The sequence below is a fragment of the Thalassophryne amazonica genome, chromosome 19, assembly GCF_902500255.1.
Source record: "Thalassophryne amazonica chromosome 19, fThaAma1.1, whole genome shotgun sequence".
Lineage (NCBI taxonomy): Eukaryota > Metazoa > Chordata > Actinopteri > Batrachoidiformes > Batrachoididae > Thalassophryne > Thalassophryne amazonica.
This window is the reverse complement of record NC_047121.1, coordinates 25,977,928-25,993,592: the sequence shown is the minus strand read 5'-3', so window position 1 is coordinate 25,993,592 and position 15,665 is coordinate 25,977,928. Positions and strand designations below refer to the sequence as shown.

Here is a 15,665-nt window from a genome sequence, read left to right as displayed (position 1 = left end):
AACGTAGATCGGTAAATCGAGCGCTTTACCCCATATATATATATATATATATATATATAAACTTTTCCCTGATATTTGAGCCAGTTTGGAGGTTACATCACAAATGCATGCTGGTAAGGTTTATTCTAAAATAAAATTAGACTTATATCATGGTACTTTAGTCTTTACTTTAGTACTTTAGTTCTTCAGGTGGATGAAGATGTACTGCTCCAGTGCTGGAGCAGGACAAAACAAGAGCAACCAGAGATTTCTGACACCTACAAATCCAGATCTGGATCACCTCCGAAATTCAGTGGAGTCATCCATGTCCTAATATCTATATGTGGTGCAAATTTGGTGAGAATCCATGAAGGAGTTTTGACATAATTGTTAATATCCTATATAAAGTGAAATCTTGATCCAGAATCTGGATTCATATCTGGATCATCTCCAAAATTTAGTAGATTCTTTCATGCCCTAATATCTTTCTGTTGTGCAAATTTGGTGAGAATCCGTGAAGTTGTTTGATGAAAATTCAGTAAGGTATCTTCTATTATACATTCCAAATCTAAGGTGGAACTCTACTAGTGTATACTAAGGTACTTTTTTTAATCCTTCAAAACCTATATGAAGTGATATCTTGATCCAGAATCCGAATCTGGATCTCGATCACCTTAAAAATTTCATGGAGTCTTCCGTGGCCTAATATGTATCAGCAGTGAAAATTTTATCAAAATCCATGCAGTAGTTTTGATGGAATCCTGTTAACAGACAGACAAATAAATAAATAAACGCAGATGGTTACGTCCTTGGCAGTTTGTTAAGTTTGCATAACAGTCAGAATAATAGATGAGTTTAAGCAGTCAAACTTTAATACGACACAGAAATTTGGCTATAGACAAGTCAGGGATGGATACAACAACATTCCAGAGACACTGATTGTCCAGTGGTCGCTCAGTAAACTGTCTGACACATTATGGTAATTCTGCACAAACTCAAAAACCGAGAAACAACTTGCGAGGGAAGCCACCAAAACACTGTAACAATTCCAAATGAAATACAAGTGGGTCTGATTTGGGATCATCCAGCTTTTTTTGTGTTGTCACCCATTACAGGTTCATGGAAGAATGACAAGAAAGACTCTTAAAAAAAGATGAAACACTACATGAAACCTAGGCTTGAGACTCCCGTGTGCCTTCTGCCAAAGTCGAGCCTAGATTTCATGTGTTGCTGTGATTTGGAGCAGTTTTTGAACTTGATATTTGGTGGCTGGAAACAGAACCTGCTATTTTCTTTCTAGAAAACACAGCAGAGGCGTCTGTAACATCTGTGCAGTCTGTGAACAGCTGAGAGAGAAGTCGAGGGACCACAGGGGGAAAGCAGTCATATCCTCGTCCAAACACAAGTCCTGGTGAGACTGCTGAGATTGTGGACAGTCACACTAACAACATCTCGTCAAACCTTCGCGGGTTCTGCTGCATAACTGTCACCAGAGCTGCAATGAGGTTCCCTGAAGCTCATTCTGTCTGCACCATCCACATGACATTTGCTCTTCAAACCTCATTGCTGCCTGAGCAAATCTTTGCACAGTTGCCAAGAATGATCTGAATTAACATCTGTCGTTACTCGAGGGATGAAAACTTGTCTTCCCCACATCTCTAAAATAACCATCTATACTGTACGAAACTGTATTCAGTATATTTAAAAGGAGAGAAATTCAGATTTCAGAAGTTCTGTCATAAAGCAAATTCTTTTTTTTTTATTTGCATATCCACCTTGTGATAGCTTTGGTACAACCCAAATTCCAATGAGGTTGGGACGTTGTGTGAAATGTAAATAAAAACAGAATAGAATGATCTGCAAATCCTCTTCAACCTATATTAAATTGAATACACCACAAACACAAGATATTTAATGTTCAAACTGATAGACTTTTTTTGTTTTTTATGCAAATATTTACTCATTTTGAAATGGATGCCTGTAACTCATTTAAAAAAAAGCTGGGACAGGGGCAACAAAAGACTGGGAAAGTTGATGAATGCTCAAAGAACACCTGTTTGGAACATTCCACAGGTGAACAGGTTAATTGGAAACAGGTGAGTATCATGATTGGGTATAAAAGGAGCATCCCCAAAAGCCTCAGCCATTCACAAGCAAAGATGGGGCAAGGATCACCACTTTTTGAACAACTGCATGAAAAAATAGTCCAACAGTTTAAGAACAATGTTTTTCAACGTTCAATTGCAAGGAATTTAGGGATTTCATCATCTACAGTCCATAATATAATCAGAAGATTCAGAGAATCTGGAGAAATTTCTAAACGTAAGCGGCAAGGTCGAAAACCAACATTGAATGCCTGTGACCTTCAATCCCTCAGGTGGCACTGCATTAAAAACCGACAACGTTATGTAAAGGATCTTACCACGTGGGCTCAGGAACACTTCAGGAAACCATTGTCAGTTAACACAGTTTGTCGCTACATCTACAAGTGCAAGTTAAAACTCTACCATGCAAAGCAAAAGCCATACATCAACAACATCCAGAAACACCGCCACCTTCTCTGGGCGTGAGCTCATTTGAAATCGACAGACGCAAAGTGGAAAAGTGTGCTGTGGTCTGATGAGTCCACATTTCAAATTGTTTTTGGAAATCATGGACGTTGTGTCCTCTGGACAAAAGAGGAAAAAGACCATCCATATCGTTACCAGTGCAAAGTTCAAAAGTCAGCATCTGTGATGGCATGGGGGTGTGTTAGTGCCCATGGCATGGGCAACTTACACATCTGTGATGGCACCATCAATGCTGAAAGGTACATCCAGGTTTTGGAGCAACACAGGCTGCCATTGAAGCAACGTCTTTTTCAGGGACATCCCTGCTTATTTTAGCAAGACAATGCCAAGCCATATTCTGCACATGTTACAACAGCGTGTCTTTGTAGTAAAAGAGTGCAGGTACAAGACACTCGCCTGCCTGCAGTCCAGACATGTTGCCCATTGAAAATGTGTATGCATTATGAAGCGCAAAATATGACAACAGAGACCCCGGACTGTTGAACAACTGAAGTCGTACATCAAGCAAGAATGGGAAAGAATTCCAGCTCCAAAGCTTCAACAATTTAGTGTCCTCAGTTCCTAAATGCTTATTGAGTGTTGTTAGAAGGAAAGGTGACGTAACACAGTGGTAAACATACCACTGTCCCAGCTTTTTTTAAAATGTGTTGCAGGCATCCATTTCAAAATGAGCAAATATTTGCACAAAACAATAAAGTTTATCATTTTGAACATTAAATATTTGTCCTTCTGGTGTATTCAGTTGAATATAGGTTGAAGAGGATTTGCAAATCATTGTATTCTGTTTTTATTTACATTTTACACAATGTCCCAACTTTATTGGAACTGAGGTTGTATTTTAGTGAGTTTTATTTTGGCTCTGTGGCCAACTGGTGCCAGTGCTAGTCCCCACATTCCAGTACATCAGTCAGCCATAGGTTACTTTCCCAGTCAAGGCTAGCACCAATTCATAACAGGGTAGACTAAGGCCATGCAGATGAAGGGTATTGTCCAAGAAGGCACGCAGGTAGCATAAACTAAAGTTACTTCAACTTAACTACAGAAGTCTTGTGGCATTTACTCAGTTGAGAATTTAAATAACTAAGTTGAAATTACTTTGGAAAAAAAAAAAATCTCATCTAAAAATCTGTTTTGTTTTTTTTTCTTGTTGAGACTGCAGTTCCTTATGTAGAGACTACAGCAAAATGGCAGAATTACCCCAAGTAAGGGCACCTTCACACACAGTACGAATGTGGTCAAATTGCGCATGATTTGCACATGAAGCAGGAATCGTATGCAATATGTGTGAAATGGTAACTGCCTCCAACACCTTGTACACCTGTTACTATAACTATTTGCGCACACCAGCGGCTGAAAGACAGAGTGTGGCTGTGTGAGCCCAGTCATTCCCTCTCGCAGCAGGTGTTGGCCAAATTCCAGGTGACATGCACGCACATCTAACACTGCTTGTTTGGCACTTAGAAAATGTGTGGCCATTCACACTATCACCATGAAAACAGTCAGCAGACAATCACTGTCGAGCTGGATGTGAAATTTGTCTAAGCGCCCCCCCCCCCCCCCCCGCCCAGCTGTGGAGTTGCAAAAAGCCACACACATGTGGTCCGTGTGCCTCTCACATCTGCGCATGTCGCACCAACCACTTGCATAAAATGCTTATATTTACTGTATGTTCAGATCTGATCACATGGGGGCCAGACAGCAGGTGTGATCGCACACAGCATGGGGAGGGGCCTGTCAGCTGATCGCAGCACACTGACAGCTGGATGATGGCTCAGTGCACACATTACAAACACAGAAATAATAAGCACCCTTCTGGAACCTCTATAGTTTTACAGGTAAGGATTCAAACCATGAGCTTCATACATATGTGAAAGGACTGAAGAGCAACACCGGTCTCATAAAACAACACCACTTTATGATGTATGACTTCCATTTTTGGCTGCACTGAATCTTTCAAGATGACCCTGGGTGTTAATTTCTCACTTTTTCATCCCATTTGCTGCTAGTGGACAAAAACTTTTTATGATTCCTCTTGAAGATGGTGATCCCTGTGCCGTCAGTCTCAGTTTTCACTGTTAACCATGCCAGGTAAGGTCTAAAGTGAGTGTGCACATGTGCTATGCATCTTTTCATCCACCATGGGTCTTGGATGGCATCCACCAAGGCAGACAACTGGTGTCCCCCAGTTGCTGTCCCCCAACTGGGGTCCTTGATATTGATGCACCTACATGCTGGATCAGGCAGAGAGAAGCATACCACATGTCCAGAATTTCATAGATGAGGTTCCCTCACAATACAAAAGGTACACCCCATTAGAGGCTCCCTAAATAACTGCTAAGTAACCTACACAAAGCAGTTTCAATAATACCCTAGACTCCTCCAAAGGGACCTAGTTCTAAATGGTTCCAGTCATGACTATAATATCAATAGTTAGTGTGATAATTTTACAACTATACAGTAAGGTACACCAAATATTGCAAATATTGAACAGAGTCGGAGCCACAGCACATTCCTGATGAACATCAGAATTTACTGACAAGAAGTACCAGACTGTGCTCTTGTTCCATACAGTACTCACAACCCCATAATATATATGACATGACAAAAAGGACAATGATGTTAATGTTTTTGGATTCATCATGTACCTTCAGGCTAAATAGGTTTAATTTCTCCAACTGGCCTATGTGACTTCTGCTAATACTGAAATGTGGATACATATCCACCACATTTCGCTGGATATAATAGAGCTTAACAAGCAGAAACCTGTGTGTGCCCTGCCTTTTGGATGAGCATTCCATTCTTATCCAGCCATGATGAGGTGTGGTTTTTGACAGCTTTCCTTTGTTTCCCATGATTTCTTTGAATCCACTGATGAACTGGAGCTCAGATGTGCTTTCTTGATTCCTTAAGACAGGATTAAAGATGAAGGAAGATATCTCTTACTTGTTTTTTACTCTCTTCTGACAAGCAGCCAGCTGCAAATGACACAATAAAGGAAAGTGAACGAATTATGAAAAAAGGCAGACATCTCAGCTTTAGAGGCAGACGGCATAACTGGAAATCAGAGTGGAAATGGAGACGGGATGTCAGCGGTGAATGTGTTTGTGTGCTGCTGATTGTCACAACAGCACTCATACACACACACACACACACACACACACACACACACACACAGTGAATGTGAAAGGACAGTCTGAGGGTCAAACAAAACCAAACCGTTTCCACTGTGGGTCAAAAAATGTGCTACAAATGTGCTAAAAATGTGCAAAAAATGGGGAGGGGGGGACAATATAGTGCCATAAGTGCAAAATATTGTAGGACTCACTCATCCTGAAGAAAAAAAGCCATGATGGAACATCTTAGATGCTGTCTGATGCAGTTTGGACAACAGAAGATGTCAGATGGACATGGACGGAGAACTGAATAGAAAGCCTCCAGCTTGTGATGTGTCCCATTAGACCTTTTAAATTTCAAAAGTAAGCAATAAGATGGACAAATAAACCTGTTGTGGACAACATAATGGATGGTATTTAATGCAACTTGGACAACAGAACACATCAGATGGACACAGATGGAGTAGTGAACCATGGATTTATGCAGGAAGCCCTCAGTTTGTGGTGTCGATAATAAGGGCTTTTAAATTCCAAATATAATGAAGCTGGACAAATAAATGTTTGAAGGCAACATGTTGGATGTTAATTAATGCAGATGGAAACACTACAGTAAAAATGTGAATCGAATTGACTTTTTTAAATCAGTTATTTAATTTGGGATTTCTCTGCATTGTTGTGGTGTACTTTTCCTATAAGAGTGTCTTTTGTTTCCTGCATTGATTTCTTCTCTTCTTAATTCCTAAGAAAGTCCTATAGATAGTGTTGCTATTATCATTAACACTCTAGTGTCCAGGGGTATTTTTTTAGATTTCACCATGCTTTTTGTAATTCCCATTTTAAGGTACTTTTTGAGTAAACTGCCAATGTGTTGCATATCAAAATGTTCAAAGAACTCTGAGCTTTCAAAATCCATTTTCTATACCTGCTTATACACTGTGTGTAGAAATAATTTGGGTCTGAAACTGTAAAAATGAAATGCATTTGTAGGTAATTTTACAAATCTATTTTTAAATACTGGATGATTCATGCAGATGAACTGTATTAGTGAGATAAATGGGTTCATGAAAGTATTTGGCTCACAAACGTTGTGTAACATGAAGAAAATTGTATGTCAGTGTAAAATTGAGTTAAATAAAATCACTCACCATTTCCAGCTCTGTGTTTTCAGACTTTATGCAGAAATGTCCATTAATATCTGTCATTTTATGAAAAGTGGAAAGTCTTTCAAAAAATGTTAATTTGCTTCAGAGCGATTGTGTGTGTGTGTGTGTGTGTGTGTGTGTGTGCGTGCGTGCGTGCGTGCGTGCGTGCGTGCGTGCGTGTGTGGAGGGGTGGGGGTTGTACAACTGGGAAAAGAAAATAGCCCATCCACATGTTATTCATGTCATTACATTATGCTTTGCCTGTAGGATGAAATAAAAAGTAAGAAAAAAAGTATCTTCTGGCTGACATGGCCATTCTTTTAGCATTTATGACACTTTATTGACAACATAACCCATTCTGCTTCTTGAACAGAGAGATGGTGTACTCAGGGATTAAAGCAAAAACAAACAAAAAAAAAGATATGACTGAATTTTTGTTTTTTTCATGGCCAAATCATAAGATGTTCACTGTCTACGTTTTTTATAGAAAGCAAGAACCCCCAAACAGACCCAGTAATGCTCGAGCCTAGACATTATATTGTTTGATATGTTTGATAATGATATTGTTTCACATCCCACTTTAGTTATGAAGAAAAGTTAAATGAACTTATTTTTATATGGCTCATCAATTAAACTTAGTCCAGATCTATAATAAAACGTAGGCCCAGAGTAATGCTGATTTCAACATTTTAGCTGTTATGTTAAAATTATTATTATTAAAAGTATGTGGAAGGCACACTCCCCTGCTCCCCCACAACACCTTCTTTCCATTTGGTTTTGCCCCTGGTTTCCGTCTCTGAGCAGGAACAATCAAGAATTTGTGTATTTATGTGGAAAAAATGCTGCCTTTTGGCAGCCCAAGTGATGGAAATCTGTTGTAGCAATGAAGAACTTTAATTCTTGAGTGTAATGATGTTTATGTGACATTCTGTTACTGATTTGTTAAGAGAAACATGATGAAAAACAGAGCTGAACATGTGGCTGTGTCCATCGACCTTGGAATATACAGAGTGGAGGAGTTTAAGTATCTCGGAGTCTTGTTCACGAGTGAGGGATGGATGGAGTGTGAGATTGAGAGATGGATCGGTGCAGCATCTGCAGTGATGCGGTCATGTATCGGACCATCGTGGTGAAGAGAGAGCTGAGTAGGGGGGCAAAGCTCTCGATTTACCGATCGATCTACGTTCTGATCCTCACCTATGGTCATGAGATTTGGCTCATGACCGAACGAATGAGATCGCGAGTACGAGCGGTCGAGATGAGTTTCCTCCGCAGGGTGGCTGGGCGCTCCCTTAGAGATAGGGTGAGGAGCTCGGTCACTCGGGAGGAGCTCGGAGTCGAGCCGCTGCTCCTCCACGTCGAAAGGAGTCAGTTGAGGTGGCTCAGGCATCTTTTCTGGATGCCCCCTGGACGCCTCGCTGGAGAGGTGTTCAGGGCACGTCCCATTGGGAGGAGGCCCCGGGGAAAACCCAGGACACGCTGGAGGGACTACATCTCTCGGCTGGCTTGGGAACGCCTTGGGGTTCCCCCGGAGGAGCTGGGGGAGGTGTGTGTGGATCAGGAGGTCTGGGCGGCTTTGCTTGAGCTGCTGCCCCCACGACCCGATTCCGGATAAAGCGGAAGAAAATGGATGGATGGATGGATGGATGGATGGATGGATGGATGGATGGATGGATGGATGGATGGATGGATGGATGGATGGATGGATGGATGGATGGATGGATGGATGGATGGATATTGTCTATTCATCGCACCAGAGTACAATGTGCAGGACTTCCAAAACAAGTAAAATAACTGTTACTTTTACTCTGGAAAATACAGTAATATCATATAGCTCTGTCTGCCCCCACTAGATTCTACTGGACTTGCATGAGCTTGCTGCAGGAAGGTTCTTATCTCATGTATGATGGGCTTTGGGAGCAGGTGTGGTTGAAGTTACATGTAGTTTGAAATGAGCCACTCTGTCAGCTTATTCCATTTCCAAAGCCTACACTAACTGGCCACTGGTGTGTATTTACAAAATTACTCGGCCATAGTACCTGTGGGTATGCAAACAATATTAGCTACAGTAATCTGACATTTGACCCCAATGATCTTGACCTTCACTCAAATGACTGACTTCTGGCTGACCTTGCCAGGGCCAAAATGATAGTTTTTGGTGGACATCAGAGTGAAAACCATATAGGTTGAATGACTTTGCTTCCTCAAAGCTTATCCAAGATGATAACTGTAATGTCTCTGGCTGATGCTGAGACTTTGATACATGCATGTATCTCTTCCAGATTGGATTATTGTAATGCTTTATTTTCTGGTATGCCGCAGTCAATCATTAGGGGTCTTCAATTCGTGCAGAATGCTGCTGCCAGACTTTTGACACAAAGTAGAAAGTTTGACCACTTTACATCCATTCTGGCATTCCTTCATTGGCTTCAGGTTTCTGCCAGATCGGATATTAAAGTCGTGTTGCTGGTTTATAAAATTATTCATGGACTGGCTCCTTCCTACCTGGCAGACTTGGTCAAACCCTGCGTACCGGTGTGGCCCTTGCGTGTCTTGTGTTTTACTTTTTTATTGTGCCCTTTTTGATATTAATTTACTTGTGTTGTTATGAATTGTGCACTATGTGAAGTGCCTTGGGGTGACCCTGTTGTGAGATGGCACTATATAAATTAATAAATTGAAATTGAATGGTACCATTTCATTTAGTGGTTATAAAGCTGTTCTTTATATTAATAGCTGATACATTTATGCCTTTTATAATCAAAATCTTCTCCAACGATTGCATTGTTTTAGCACAACATATTCACATTTACAGTAGGAAAAAAAATGCCCCCTTTCAGTTGAAATTCTCCCCGTTTTTTCTTCTACGCCACTGAACTCTTTTCACTCTCACAGCTTGAAGGGCGGGATCGAGGTTAAATTTTGTCAGTACAAAGTCGTTTAGCCAAGAGGCACATGCTAAAAGATTTATGGGAGAAGCTGCGCCAGGGGTGAGCTTCTCAATTTCCTCCAAACAGCATCTTTGGAGAGAGAAAATGTTACTTCTCGCCAGCTTGTTTACATGCAAACACTGTCAGTGAGCTCTGAAATGTTAGTTAGTGCAAAGCCTAACATTTAGATGCAGGCTGAAACCTACCAGACATATTGGGACAAGATGACGCTACTTGCTGGATTGCATGTTTGTTTGGAAATAAATAATGCAGCTTAATGGCAAAAAAGAGGAATTTATTATATAAAACAGCTTGGGAACATTATGAAGAAAAGCGCCACTGCTTTTCATTGTCATCCATACCCAATGAACAGCTCACTGTAGCAAAAAATGTATTCAACAACTGAGACACAAGATATTTAGAACGTCATTGCATGAGCCTTTATATGTAATGTGTCAAACTTTTATTAAACATGTCACAGTGCATCCATACGTGTATTCACTATTATTTGTGTGAGTAGGTCAAATCAACATACAGTATGTAGGATTGAACAATCTATGATTCATTCTTAGCCTCACAAATAAAATATAAATGTACACACAATTTATTTTAACTTGGATCAAGAGATTGCTGGGCATGGGTTACAGATTCTTACTGCCGCCAACAAAGTAGGAGGAGGTTGTGTTTTCACCCCTGTTTATTTGTTTGTTTCTTTATTTGTGAGCAGCCTGGAACAAACAATTTACCCTATATCATTGTGATTTCTTTTACAGAGGATTCGTGTCCTGACAGACAAGAACTGATTAAATTTTCAAGGTTAAATGTCAAACTCAGGAAAAATCCTGGAACATCCCTACCCTTTAAGTAACTCTGTTAACAAAGATCAAATTTATTTCATAGTTGAGAGCATTAGCTACATGGTATCCTTTATTAACTGGAAAAGTTTCATCCAAATTCCAGATTTTGTGGCTATTTAAATTTAACATTGAAAGCCCCTTTTAATGTATATTTTACATTATATCTTAATTAAACATGCCCCAATCACTCTTATATTTGAAAGTGAGGTGCAGACTGACACTCAATATTGCCTGAGAAAGTTTAATCTGGATATGATCCAGATTGTGGATTTTGTGGACATTTGAATTTAATATTGAAAAGCCAATTTGGTGAACATTTTGCATTCTATCTCAATCAAAAGTGCCTCAATCACTCTCATTTTTTCTGATATGGGTTTAGCTACATTGCCAAAATTGGATAGAGGTTCCAATAACCAGTGTTCTGTGAAAATTATCTGAAAAAGAATTCAGAAAAACAAAAAATTGAAAGCAAAAACTCTGTCACGAAAATTGGACTCATTTCGTGATTTTTTTTTAACTCACTATTACTAACCCTACTCCTTCCCCCAACCCTAACCATAACCACCCTGACCCCCCCGCTTCACTTTTTATTTTGTGCAGCCATCACGGAATGTATTAGAATGAATTTGTGCTGCCGTGACAAAAATGAGGCATTTTTTGTCACAATTTCACGAACCAATAGATTAATTATGTATATTTTGTGTTGCTGAATCACAACTTGCTGTGAGACCAGGTTGTGTATGACACCACAATGGCTTAAATGATAAGTGTGCCTGTCCGCTAAGCAGAATATCCCAGGCTCAAGCCTGACCAAGGCCCATTCACCTTATACGGCTGGTTTTGTGTTGAAAACCCGGGGATCCCATGCCAACTCTCCTGTGGTGGCCCCAAGTAAAATGAGGCAGCATAACAAAGTATCATTCAATGTACAAAAAGTGAAAACAGGATGAAAATCATTAGTTTAAAATAATGTTAATGTTAATGATAATGTTAACTTAGCAGGAAAAAACAATGCACTTGGACTTACTGGTTTATTTTGTAAGTCTTAATAATCACAATCACTTATACCATAAAATATACATGTTGTCCTGCTAAGGTATTTATATACTTTTACTTTTTTTAAACAATAAAAATAGATTTTTTTAAACAGTGTGCATTCCACACACTCGAGCAGAGGAGGATTCCAATCCTTCCAAGAGCACACTTTCTTTTTGTTTTTCTTTCCTTCTGCTCCTCACATTCAGTGTTTCTGTGGGCACATTCGGATCTGTGCCCACTTTGCTCCAATTCATTATAGAATTTTTATGTTAATGACCCGCATTATTACAAAGAGTAGACCTATAACTCTGTGGTATTTGGTGAGTGGTGAATGTGGTATTAATGTATTGTGAGTCTGTATCACAGAGTCTAAATGTGTAATTTTTGTGTTTTCTGGTTGTGTGCCTGTGTATTTTTGCATGCTTGTGTACATGCTTGTTTATTTGTCCCTGTGTGTGTGTGTGTGTGTGTGTGTGTGTGTGTGTGTGTGTGTGTGTGTGTGTGTGTGTGTGTGTGTGTGTGTGTGTGTGTGTGTGTGTGTGTGTGTGGCTGTCTATCTGCATATAAAATGAATGCAACATTGCATAACATGAATCATGATGAAATACAATCATCATAGAAGGTTTTAATATGTCTAAACTTACATGATGCAGCACAAACATACCAACATCCAGTTCCAAAATGTGCACAGAAACACACACTAAGACACAATAACACAATAAGACCCACTGATGACATTCTTCGACAGATCCATTCCTGCTAAATCTAATGTGTAACGCGCAATAAATGATCAGGTGGAGAAGGCATTATTATACAAAATGCCATTTGTTCTACTCATATTTTTGTGCTTTCACATACATCACATACTTATATTGTATATATTCTACCAAACATTAATGATGCTCTCACAAGCATATATGTTCATGTTTGCTTGAATTTACAGGGCTTTTGCATATATTACCAAATACATGTTTTCCTTCCTTTGCATTCCATCACTCTGGATTCCCTTGTACATTTTCACTCACAATGTGACGTTTTCCATCTTGCAAACATACGTCATTAGGGTGGAGCTTAAAATTAACATTTTTTTTTTTATTTAGATTTTCTAAGGTCTCACCCCTCAAAAAGTTTATTTACTAGTTAAAAAATATATAGGTAAATATAGGTATTTGAGAGTCCTATAATAATATTTAGAGGTAGCTCAAAGAACTCAAAGTTTGATCATAACAATTATATTGAACTGAATGTGAAATATTAAACCCTGTTGTAGAAATCAGTGAAGCTTTTGAGAAATTACCAAAGCATAACACATAGTTTAATACAAGCTTTAATAATATAAACATTGAACAACAGTAAGTACTGCAATAAAATTGCAATCAAATTTATGGATTTATATATAAAATGAATTCAACTTCCTTTTTATTTTATGTTTCTGACTGCGGTTCTTTATTTTTCTTCAGAAGTCACCACTGTTCAAATATTTTGTCCGGTTTCTTCTGACAGTGCTGTTTGCCTTCTTTGGGAATTCTAGCATTATTCCAAAATAGGGAAATCTCCTGCATTGCAACGTCTGATGCTTGTCGAACCGTTTTATTCAGTTCTAGATGCTGGTGCAGAAAGAAGCCAAGTGCCATGCGAACTGATGGGAGTTTTGGAACTGTTACAGTATAGATCCCAGCAGATATATAACATTTTGTAATTTTGCTCTTGTTGCAATTGTGTTTACTTCACAGCTTGCCTGTAAATACACAGTTACGATGAAATTGCCAACTTTTGGAAAGACAAATAGTGTCCAAAAAGTCATAATTACCATGTCTGAGATTGGAATATGTTACTGGAAGAGAAACAGGAGGTTTCCAACTTTCAGTTATACCATGCCATTTGATGTAGAATTTAACTAAAACTATGAAACTTTAGTCCAATTGAGCTACCAGTAAATATTAACCAAAAGCCCTAATATTTCCAGAATATGGTTTTATGTAATAGAGGAATAATTTAAGAGGGTGAGACCAATTTTCTTAAGTTAAAAAATAAGCTCCACCCTAATACGTCATGCTTCACAAACCTAGAATTTCACTCTCACATTTCTAAGGCTTTTGCAAATACACTTTGATTTCAGTGCATTAGCGCTTTCAAGAGTAGTTTAACTCACAATAATGTTTGTATATGTTTACAATCCAAAATACAAGCTGTATTTCTCTATCTGTAGTAATACAACCATAGTAACACCCATATTTTTTTTTTACATTTTTTATGAAATAAATTTCTGTGTGAGAAGAATGTATGTTTGTGAGAGACCACAAAATTAATTATTGTGCTTGCGTACACATGTGCACACACACACACACACACACTGACTATGCAGCTTCTAATGCAGTCTCAATGGAACAACAGATCCAGACGGATGAATGTTTGGAAGAAAGCGATGGAAACAGATGCAGAGGTCACATACTGTGTGTGTATGTGCATGCATGCTCACACACACACACACACACATACAGCCACACGCAAAGTCATGTTGATGTTCTCCTTGTGACACATTGTTTATCACAACGCAGAAGTCTTATTATATATTTAAAGGACCTTTAAAATGATTATGAGCTTTTGGCCCACGAGCCTGAGAGTGGAGGAAAACAAAAAGAACTGAGAGAGCAAGCATGAGGAAGAACCGGGAGACAGAGGGAGAAAGGCGGGCGGACGGAGGAGGGAGGGAGAGAGAATGTCTCCAGAGCAAAACAAAAGGAGAACAAACAAATGCATCCCTTTTAGAGAAACAAGATAATAGGAGAAGAGGAAGGAGAAGAAGCAGGAAAAGGAGGTGGAGAAGGATCTTTGTTGTCACTAGCTGTTGTTGGTGCATCACTTTCCGTTTCCCTGTTTTTTTTTTTTCCCTTCGACGCAAAATCTGAGACTCAAAGCATCATTTGAAGTTGGAGGAAAAACACATAAGTTAAAAAGTGGGCTGAGCGGAAGGTGTCGCAATGGCGGAGGGGAACATTTCAAACCCTCGACAAGCTGCATCTGGGGCCTATATGTTTAGCAAAAATAATGAATTATACAGAAACACAGTGGGAAAAGATGGGGCGGGGGTGGCATTGTGATCAGACAGCAGAGTGGAGGAGGCTGAAACCCAGGGAGGGAAAAGTGAGGATGATCAGACCTGTTAGAGACAGCAGATTAAAGTTCCATCTGATACACATCATATCACATCCACATCACACAGCTTGCCAAAGCTCTTACTGCGGTTTTTCCTGCTCCTCTCTGCGTTCTTAACAAACTCTTGTTTGAAATGTTTACTTCATTTCCACTCCAATTTAAGGGGTGTATCTTGCTTTTGTTGAAAACAGATGTATCATTTGATTTATTACTTATTATTGCAGGAATGAAATTTGACATTTTGCATACAATTCCACCTGATCTAATTTTATTCAATTGCATTTAATCCAACCAAAAAAAAAAGAAAAAAAAAAAAAAAGAAAGCACACATCTAGAAAGTAGATGGAGGCACATGAAGGGTGCAAAACTCTACCTGTCAAATCTCAACAATGCTTCAGTGTTGCTTTGAGATCTGCCGCACTGTGCAGTGGGTAAGGTGGCACTTTACGCTTCTGAAGCACCTTGAGATGACTTATGTTGTGATTTGGCACTATATAAATGAATCAAATTAATTGTTGCATGCACGTAACACTATTTGGCACATTATTGACGGTTTTAGAGTATCCCACAATCCTTTGCGCTCTGGGGAGGGAAGCTTGATAGTGGTTCAGCTTAACGTTAACTTTAACATTGAAAATGCTGTAGACATGTAGAAATACATCTATCAACTGTTTCAGAAGACCATAACAGGTCGGTTTAACATAAAAAAGGTAAATATGACTCACAGACATATGCTCGTAGGGTTTTAGTGGGGAATTCTTAAGATAAAGCAAAAAAAAAAAAAAACAATGAAGCAGCAGATCAAAGATTGAAGCACTGCTTCAGTTGGTCAAGGTTCAAAGCAAAGCCGCGCTGCTTTGGTTCATTATACAGACCCGCT

At 39.2% G+C, this 15,665-nt stretch overlaps 1 long non-coding RNA gene across 1 annotated transcript; it reads left to right on the top strand.

Moving 5' to 3' along the window:
- Window positions 1–227: 227 nt before the first annotated feature.
- On the top strand, window positions 228–4,934 carry LOC117500966. The gene is made up of 3 exons (XR_004557900.1): window positions 228–368; window positions 938–943; window positions 4,923–4,934. It is a non-coding gene; the product is annotated as an uncharacterized LOC117500966 (long non-coding RNA).
- Window positions 4,935–15,665: the final 10,731 nt, after the last annotated feature.